At 42.1% G+C, this 10,703-nt stretch overlaps 1 long non-coding RNA gene across 1 annotated transcript; it reads right to left on the reverse strand.

Moving 5' to 3' along the window:
• Window positions 1-280: 280 nt before the first annotated feature.
• On the reverse strand, window positions 281-10,536 carry LOC311113801. The gene is made up of 3 exons (XR_014611043.1): window positions 10,525-10,536; window positions 5,140-5,204; window positions 281-2,290 (listed from the first exon to the last, which is right to left on the reverse strand). It is a non-coding gene; the product is annotated as an uncharacterized lncRNA (long non-coding RNA).
• Between the last annotated feature and the right edge of the window lie 167 nt (window positions 10,537-10,703).

Below are 10,703 nucleotides of genomic sequence, written 5' to 3' on the forward strand. Positions count from 1 at the left end.
TGCAAATCAATTTATAACATTTTGACATGCGTTTTTCTGGATTTTTTTTGTTGTTATTCTGTCTCTCACCGTTCAAATAAACCTACCATTAAAATTATAGACTGATCATGTCTTTGTCAGTGGGCAAACGTACAAAATCAGCAGGGGACCAAATACTTTTTTCCCCTCACTGTACCACGCTTTCTCTCTCAGACACAAACACACACACACATGCATGAACACACACACACACACTAATAAAATAAAAATGAGGAATGGTTAACAGTAATGAACACCCTCATCTCATAAAAGATTGAAATTTAATCATTCATCTTACTAAATCTTTATAAATACATGGTCGTTATAGGAATAAAAACATCTTAAATAAAAGCCTGTGGTAGCCATAGAAACAGTATAGTTACAGTAGTAATACTGCAGGTTAAGTACAGTCGTTTTGTATTGCAGGGTTTTCCCTACCATTGTAGCCTACAGGCGGGGCCTTTTTCTCCACATTCTTCCTGGGAAATAATCTTAAAGGGAAACACGTAGTATTTTGTGGTTAGATGGCATTATTTCTTTCTTTTTTTGTAACAAAAACATATATTTTACCAGAGAGAGAAATTTGGGGTATTTTTTTTCTGGTGCAAAATTGTTAGAAAAGAAGCAGTAAAAACCAGCTGGGCCTAAAATGTTTTGGTATCCAGGCAGACATAGACCTGTCATAAGGATCTCATAAAGCTACTTAAGGTGACATATCACCATCATAAGGAAAGTTACATGATACATAACAACTCTCAATTGTGCCACTTGTTGAAATGTATTTCCAATTAAAATGTCCAAGTAGGGGCCAGAAAAGGAGAGAAAAAATGTATTTATCACAGTTGAGCCACACTGTACATTAACGCTGTTTGCTGGGTTAGTAACGCATTCAGACTCAAGGAACCAAGGAAAGATTCACCCATTAGTTGTGTTTGAAGTTGACAGGGACTGTTCCCTCTCATACATTATAGTGTGTATTGAGATCTGGGTCTGGGTAACTGGTCCATGGTGTGTATTGGGGTCTGGGTAACTGGTCCATAGTGTGTATTGGGGTCTGGGTAACTGGTCCATAGTCTGTTAACTAGTGCTGAGCAATTAGTGCTTTTTGAGGTCGGTTCGGTTTCGGTTCGATTTTTGAAAAATAATCACGTTTTTTTTATTTCGGATTTGATTATTATATTATTTTTAAACATTAAATGCCCAATGCATTATGTGGGTTGAATGCTGTAACACAGAATAAAACTATTAATAAAAGTCCCATGATGGTAGTGACTGTCCATTACTGCTTATCACTTATTAACCATCAGTTATTCACATGACTTTACTTTAATAGAATATTCCAGTTGTTGTGTATATTACATTAGTTTTATTTGATGACTTTATTATTTCATTCCAAGTCATCATCTCATCTCTACGGAGCTGCTGCCTGACTAAATCACTATTTTAGTAGTTCTTCAAAGTAAATAAGGGTATACTTTTATGACTGCTGAATACCAACTATCAATCACTTAGATCATGTATTTTCTTTTTAGGTAGAGATATCTCGAAGCAGCTGCTCTGTATCGCTCTCTCCCTCCTCTCCCTCTCCAGACTGGACAAGTAGGTTCGCAATGGATTATGGTCATTGTAGTTAATTACCATGTAGCCTGTAAGAAACTACAACTCCGTACTACATCGCACACTTTGGGCTTGATCTGATTTATCTCTAGAGAAACTGCACATTGAGCTCACAGGGGGGGGAAAAAATGAACGAAATGGAATTCTAATAATTTAACCGACGTTGGTCGATTAGTTGTTTAGAAACCAACATTTTGGTTAATCGCTTAGCACAGAATCAGAACCTAAAGATAACTGGACCATAGTGTGATAGATGAATCAGAACCTAAAGATAACTGGACCATAGTGTGATAGATGAATCAGAACCTAGAGATAACTGGACCATAGTGTGATAGAGGAATCAGACCCTAAAGGTGATCAATCTGCTGTTTTGTATTCATAGTATGGGCTGTGTTCAGTAGGGACAAAACGGTTTGAAACAGGGAGGTACTCTCCTGAACATGTCTAATAAGAAGACAGATTTACATTTTCTGTTGCAAAATGTTTTGTTCCAGTATGCCCTACTGAACAAGACCCTACTGAAGTGCTTTGTATTAAATAGTAGTCTCAGACTGGGCTGCGCTCAAGACTGTTCTGTTGTTGTAAGTTCTCTTCTGCAGCTCAGAGACTTTGGTTCATCTAGACATCTGAGACACACTCCTCTGTTATCACCGCTCTGAGAGAGGGAGAGGGAGACAGAGAGACAGAGAGAGAGAGACAGAGACAGAGAGAGAGAGAGAGAGAGAGAGAGAGAGAGAGAGAGAGAGAGAGAGAGAGAGACAGAGAGAGACAGAGAGAGAGAGAGAGAGACAGAGAGAGACAGAGAGAGAGAGAGAGAGAGAGAGAGAGAGAGAGAGAGAGAGAGAGAGAGAGAGAGAGAGACAGAGAGACAGAGAGAGAGACAGAGAGAGACAGACAGAGAGAGACAGAGAGAGAGAGAGAGACAGAGAGAGAGAGAGAGAGAGAGAGAGAGAGAGAGAGAGAGAGAGACAGAGAGAGAGAGACAGAGAGAGAGACAGAGAGAGAGAGAGAGAGAGAGAGAGAGACAGAGAGACAGAGAGACAGAGAGAGAGAAAGAGAGAGAGAGAGAGAGAGAGAGAGAGAGAGAGAGAGAGAGAGAGAGAGAGAGACAGAGAGACAGAGAGAGAGAGAGAACAGAACAAAAGAGAGCACTTTAAACTTCACACTATTATCACAGATTTAGTACTTCTACAATTCAGCTTCCACTTTTCTCTTCCAATTATAATGTTATATTGAAACACACACAATAAGCAGTTATGATACTCCTATTGTACTAATGATGTTTATTATACTCCTACAGTGAGGGAAAAAAGTATTTGATCCCCTGCTGATTTTGTACATTTGCCCACTGACAAAGACATGATCAGTCTATAATTTTAATGGTAGGTTTATTTGAACAGTGAGAGACAGAATAACAACAAATAAATCCAGAAAAACGCATGTCAAAATGTATAAAATTGATTTGCATTTTAATGAGGGAAATAAGTATTTGACCCCTCTGCAAAACACGACTTAGTACTTGGTGGCAAAACCCTTGTTGGCAATCACAGAGGTCAGACGTTTCTTGGAGTTGGCCACCAGGTTTGCACACATCTCAGGAGGGATTTTGTCCCACTCCTCTTTGCAGATCTTCTCCAAGTCATTAAGGTTTCGAGCCTGACGTTTGGCAACTCGAACCTTCAGCTCCCTCCACAGATTTTCTATGGGATTAAGGTCTGGAGACTGGCTAGGCCACTCCAGGACCTTAATGTGCTTCTTCTTGAGCCACTCCTTTGTTGCCTTGGCCGTGTGTTTTGGGTCATTGTCATGCTGGAATACCCATCCACGACCCATTTTCAATGCCCTGGCTGAGGGAAGGAGGTTCTCACCCAAGATTTGCCGGTACATGGCCCCGTCCATCGTCCCTTTGATGCGGTGAAGTTGTCCTGTCCCCTTAGCAGAAAAACACCCCCAAAGCATAATGTTTCCACCTCCATGTTTGACGGTGGGGATGGTGTTCTTGGGGTCATAGGCATCATTCCTCCTCCTCCAAACACGGGGAGTTGAGTTGATGCCAAAGAGCTCGATTTTGGTCTCATCTGACCACAACACATTCACCCAGTTCTCCTCTGAATCACTCAAATGTTCATTGGCAAACTTCAGACGGGCCTGTATATGTGCTTTCTTGAGCAGGGGGACCTTGCGGGCGCTGCAGGATTTCAGTCCTTCACGGCGTAGTGTGTTACCAATTGTTTTCTTGGTGACTATGGTCCCAGCTGCCTTGAGATCATTGACAAGATCCTCCCATGTAGTTCTGGGCTGATTCCTCACCGTTTTCATGATCATTGAAACTCCACAAGGTGAGATCTTGCATGGAGCCCCAGGCCGAGGGAGATTGACAGTTCTTTTGTGTTTCTTCCATTTGCGAATAATCACACCAACTGTTGTCAACTTCTCACCAAGCTGTCCCTGACATCCTTAGAGAGCTCTTTGGTCTTGGCCATGGTGGAGAGTTTGGAATCTGATTGATTGATTGCTTCTGTGGACAGGTGTCTTTTATACAGGTAACTAGCTGAGATTAGGAGCACTCCCTTTAAGAGTGTGCTCCTAATCTCAGCTCGTTACCTGTATAAAAGACACCTGGGAGCCAGAAACTTTCTGATTGAGAGGGGGTAAAATACTTATTTCCCTCATTCAAATGCAAATCAATTTATAAAATGTTTGACATGCGTTTTTCTGGATTTTTAATTTTTTTATTCTGTCTCTCACTGTTCAAATAAACCTACCATTAAAATGATAGACTGATCATGTCTTTGTCAGTGGGCCAACGTACAAAATCAGCAGGGGATCAAATACTTTTTTCCCTCACTGTATTGTACTAATTATGTTTATTGACTGATTAATGCTGTCAATAATGTTTCTGGCAAATCCTCTGACACACAAACACACAAACACACACAAACACACAAACACACACAAACACACAAACACACACAAACACACAAACACACAAAACACACACAAACACACAAACACACACAAACACACACAAACACACAAACACACAAAAACACACAAACACACAAAAACACACAAACACACAAAAACACAAACACACACAAACACACAAAACAAACAAACACACAAAAAAACACAAACACACACAAACACACACACACACAAACACACACAAACACACAAAAACACACAAACACACAAACACACACAAACACACAACACACACAAACACACAAACAAACACACAAACACACAACACACAAACTTACTGTCTGTTTTCTTCTTTAGCAGCGTCAGTGCTGCTTTAGCCTGAAAGACAGACAGACAGAGTTCCCTCAGTTCTGATACACACACACACACGCACACGCACACGCACGCACACACAAACTGTATTGATCATTGATCATATTAATAGTGAATGTTATTGATAATTGTGTACCTTTTTTTTTTTATATAGCTGTCTAGAATGGACGAACACACACATCAACATAATATTCAGATATGTACCTTCTTGATAGCTGCCCAGTCTTCCAGGATATCAATGTCTCTCAACATGTAGACGATGAATGGGCCTGAGAGAGAGAGAGAGAGAGAGAGAGAGAGGAGAGAGAGAGAGAGAGAGAGAGAGAGAAGAGAGAGAGAGAGAGAGAGAGAGAGAGAGAGAGAGAGAGAGAGAGAGAGAGATGGAGAGAACATGAGCAAGAGAGAGAGAGAGAGAGAGAGATGGAGAGAACATGAGCAAGAGAGAGAGAGAGAGAGCGAGAGAGAGAGAGAGAGAGAGAGAGAGAGATGGAGAGAACATGAGCAAGAGAGAGAGAGAGAGAGAGACAGAGAGAGAGAGAGAGAGAGAGAGAGGGAGAGAGAGAGAGAGACAGAGAGAGAGAGAGGAAGAGAGAGAGAGAGACAGAGAGAATAGAGAGAGAGAGAGAGTCATTTAGCAGACGCTCTTATCCAGAGCGACTTACAGGAGCAATTAGAGTTAAGTGCCTTGCTCAAGGGCACATCGACAGATTTTTCACCTAGTCGGCTCGGGGATTAGAACCAGCGACCTTTCGGTTACTGGCACGACGCTCTTAACCACTAAAGCTACCTGCCGCCCATTTGGGTGGGAGTCATTGATGGACAGCCATATTCAAGAAATATTCAAGCTAATTTAGGTCAGGTCTGAGGCTGGACATCTCAGGAACACTCAACATCTCTTGGGAAGCCATTCTGGTCTCTTTGACGTTAACATTGGTGTAATTTGTGGTCCTCTGAAGCTCAATTGGTAGAGCACGGCGCTTGTAACGCCAGGGTAGCGGGTTCGATCCCCGGGACCACCCATACGTAAAAATGTATGCCCACATGACTGTAAGTCGCTTTGGATAAAAGCGTCTGCTAAATGGCATATTATAATTATTATATTATAATTGTCCTGCTGAAAAGTAGAAATCTATCACAGGGTTAGCTTTTCAAAAGACTGAGGCAGGTTTTCCTCTTAACTTTTTACCTTGGCTTTGCTCCTTTCATATTTAATTATATCCTGACAAACTCCCCAGTCCCTGCCGGTGACGAGCAGTCTAAAATGTACATCCCTGCCAGCTGACAAGCATACCCATATGATGCTTCGACCACAATACTACAACATACAAAAGGGCTTCACTCTGTGATTTGTTGTACTGGATTTTAACTCAAGCCTGTAGTTTTTAATTTTGGCCAAAACATGTATTTGCTGTGTTGTCTTGCAGTAACAGCCATGTTGCAAACAGAATGGATGATCTGATTTTTTTCGAACACACACACTACCTTCTTTTCACTTTGTCATACAGGTCAGCAATGTTGTTGAACCCTCTGTATTTTCAAGTATTGTGGTGGCAGCATCATGTTATGGGTATGCTTGCCACCGGCAGCGATGTACATTTAAGATGGGTGTGTAGACTTTCACTAGGCAATGTATACAGTGCATTCAGAAAGTATTTAACGGCTCTTTGCTGGATTTTGATCATTAGCGTGTATCGGCCTAATTCTGCTCTACGTGCATTATTTGGTGTTTTACGTTGTACACTGAGTCTCAATTTGGTGTTTGTCCCATTTTGTGAATTATTGGTTGGTGAGCGGACCCCAGACCTCACAACCATAAAGGGCAATGGGTTCTATAACTGATTCAAGTATTTTTAGCCAGATCCTAATTGGTATTTCGAATTTTATGTTTCTTTTGATGGCATAGAAGGCCCTTCTTGCCTTGTCTCTCAGATCGTTCACAGCTTTGTGGAAGTTACTTGTGACGCTGATGTTTAGGCCGAGGTATGTATAGTTTTTTGTGTGCTCTAAGGCAACGCTGTCTAGATGGAATTTGTATTTGTGGTCCTGGCAACTGGACCTTTTTTTGAACACCATTATTTTTGTCTTAATGAGATTTACTGTCAGGGCCCAGGTCTGACAGAATCTGTGCAGAAGATCTAGGTGCTGCTGTAGGTTGGTGACAGAAGCACCAGATCATCAGCAAACAGTAGACATTTGACTTCAGATTCTAGTAGGGTGAGGCCGGATGCTGCAGACTGTTCTAGTTCCCTCGCTAATTCGTTGATATATACAGTGCATTCGGAAAGTATTCAGACCCCTTTACTTTTTCCACATTTTGTTACGTTACAGCCTTATTCTAATGAATTAAATGTTTTTTTCCCCTCATCAATCTACACACAATACCCCATAGTGACAAAGCAAAAACCATTTTTAAACATTTTAGCAAATTTTGACTGAAATACCACATTTACGTAAGTATTCAGACCCTTTACTCAGTACTTTGTTGAAGCACTTTTGACAGCGATTACAGCCTCGAGTCTTCTTGGGTCAGCGTGACCATCAGGTTATTGGTCACCTCCCTGACCAAGGCCCTTCTCCCCCGATTGCTCAGTTTGGCCGGGCGGCCAGCTCTAGGAAGAGTCTTAGTGGTTCCAAACTTCTTCCATTTAAGAATGATGGAGGCCACTGTGTTCTTGGGGACCTTCAATGCTGCATAAATCTTTTGGTACCCTTACCCAGATGTCTGTCTCGGAGCTCTACGGACAATTCCTTCGACCTCATGGCTTGGTTTTTGCGCTGACATGCACTGTCAACTGTGGGACCTTATATAGACAGGTGTGTGCCTTTCCAAATCATGTCCAATCATTTGAATTTACCACAGGTGGACTCCAATCAAGTTGTAGAAACATCTCAAGGATGATCAATGGAAACAGGATGCACCTGAGCTCAATATCGAGTCTCATAGCGAAGGGTCTGAATAGTTATGTAAATAAGGTATTTCTGTTTTTTATCTTTAATAAATTTGCTCAAATTTCTAAAAACCTGTTTTTGCTTTGTCATTATGGGGTATTGTGTGTCGATTGATGAGGATTTGTATTTATTTAATCAATTTTAGAGTAAGGCTGTAACGTAACAAAATGTGGAAAAAGTCAAGGGGTCTTAATACTTTCCGAATGCACTGCATTTATACACTACATAACCAAAAGTATTTTTTACATTTACATTTTAGTAATTTAGCAGACGCTCTTATCCAGAGCGACTTACAGGAGCAATTAGGGTTAAGTGCCTTGCTTAAGGGCACCGACAGATTTTTCACCTAGTCGGCTCGGGGATTAGAACCAGTGACCTTTCGGTTACTGGCACAACGCTCTTACCCACTAAGCTACCTGCCGCCCCAAGTATGTGGACACCCCTTCAAATTAGTGGATTTGGCTATTTCAGCCACACCCCCGTTGCTGACAGGTGTATAAAATCGAGCACACTGCCATGTTATCTCCATAGACAAACACTGGCGGTAGAATGGCCCGTACTGAAGAGCTCAGTGACTTTCAACGTGGCACAGTCATAGGATGCCACTTTTCCAACAAGTCAGCTTGTCAAATTTCAGTACCTATGCCGCAATAGTCTGTGTTCCAGGAGGATAGGGTCAGTCTGGTGTTATTGTCTTATCTGGTGTCCTCTAATTCTCCAAATAGCATTCTAGTTTGCTCTGCTTTTTTTGTTAATTCTTTCCAATGTGTCAAGTAATTCTCTTTTTGTTTTCTCATGATTTGGTTGGGTCACACTCTCTCTCTCTCTCTCTCTCTCTCTCTCTCTCTCTCTCTCTCTCTCTCTCTCTCTCTCTCTCTCTCTCTCTCAATTCAATTCAATTTCAATTTAAGGGGCTTTATTGGCATGAGAAACGTGTTTACATTGCCAAAGCAAGTGAAGTAGGTGATAAACAAAAAGTGAATTAAACAATAAAACAATTACAGTAAACATTACACTCGGAAAAGTTCAAAAAGAATAAAGAAATTTCAAATGTCATATTATGTCTATATACAGTGTTATAATGTGCAAATAGTTAAAGTAAAATAGAAAATAAATAAATAAATATAAATATGGGTTGTATTTACAATGGTGTTTGTTCATCACTGGTTGCTCTTTTCTTCTGGCAACAGGTCACAAATATTGCTGCTGTGATGGCACACTGTGGTTTTTCACCCAGTAGATAAGGGAGTTTATCAAAATTGGGTTTGTTTTCTAATTCTTTGTGGGTCTGTGTAATCTGAGGGAAATATGTGTCTTTAATATGGTCATACATTTGGCAGGAAGTTATGAAATGCAGCTCAGTTTCCACCTCATTTTGCGGGCAGTGTGCACATAGCCTGTCTTCTCTTGAGAGCCAGATCTGCCTATGGCGGCCTTTCTCAATAGCAAGGCTATGCTCACTGAGTCTGCACATAGTCAAAGATTTCCTTAATTTTGGGTCAGTCACAGTCAGGTATTCTGCCACTGTGTACTTTGTTTAAGGCCAAATAGCATTCTAGTTTGCTCAGTTTTTTTGTAAATTCTTTCCAATGTGTCAAGTAATTATCTTTTTGTTTTCTCATGATTTGGTTGGGTCTAATTGTGTTGCTGTCCTGGGGCTCTGTGAGGTCTGTTTGTGTTTGTGAATAAAGTCCCAGGACCAGCTTGCTTAGGGGACTCTTCTCCAGGTTCATCTCTCTGTAGGTGATGGCTTTGTTATGGAAGGTTTGGGAATCGCTTCCTTTTAGGTGGTTGTAGAATTTAAAGGCTCTTTTCTGGATTTTGATCAATAGTGGGTATCGGCCTAATTCTCTCTCTCTCCCTCTTTCCCCTCCCGAAGGACATAATCCCTAGGTACATGCCTCAGGACTATCTGGCCTGACGACTCCTGCCTGTCCCTGTCCCCAGTCCACCTGGTTATGCTCCAGTTTCTGCTGTTCTGCCTGCGGCTATGAAACCCTGACCTGTTCATCGGATCTGCTGCCTTATCCCGGACCTGCTGCCTTATCCCGGACCTGCTGCCTTATCCCGGACCTGCTGCCTTATCCCGGACCTGATGCCTTATCCCGGACCTGCTGCCTTATCCCGGACCTGCTCACCGGACCTGCTGCCTTATCCCGGACCTGCTCACCGGACCTGCTGCCTTATCCCGGACCTGCTGTTTCGACTCTCTCTCTCTCTCTCTCTACCGCACCTGCTGTCTCGACCTCTGAATGCTTGGCTATGAAAAGACAACTGACATTTACTCCTGAAGGTGCTGACCTGTTGCACCCTCTACAACCACTGTGATTATTATTTGACCCTGCTGGTCATCTATGGATGTTTGAACATCTTGAAGAACTATCTGGCCTTAATGGCCATGTACTGTTATAATCTCCAGCCGGCACAGCCAGAAGAGGACTGGCCACCCCTCAGAGCCTGGTTCCTCTCTAGGTTTCTTCCTAGGTTCCTGCCTTTCTAGGGAGTTTGAGTTTTTCCTAGTCACCGTGCTTCTACATCTGCATTGCTTGCTGTTTGGGGTTTAGGCTGGGTTTCTGTATAAGCACTGCTGATGTAAAAAGGGCTGAAAGGAAGAGGGAAGTAGGGAGAGATGAATATTACCAGACACTAGGGCAGCCTTCTTCTTCCTCTCTGGCCGGGAAAGACTCCTCCTCTTACACTTCTTCCCCTTCACCTCATCACTCCACCACTCTGAGAGAAAGAGAGCAAGAGAGGAGAGAGAGAGAGAGAGAGAGAGAGATAGAGAGAGAGAGAGAGAGAGAGAGAGAGAGAGAAAGATG

Source organism: Coregonus lavaretus, assembly GCF_964263955.1.
Source record: "Coregonus lavaretus genome assembly, contig: HAP1_SCAFFOLD_6138, whole genome shotgun sequence".
In the NCBI taxonomy this organism is placed as follows: domain Eukaryota; kingdom Metazoa; phylum Chordata; class Actinopteri; order Salmoniformes; family Salmonidae; genus Coregonus; species Coregonus lavaretus.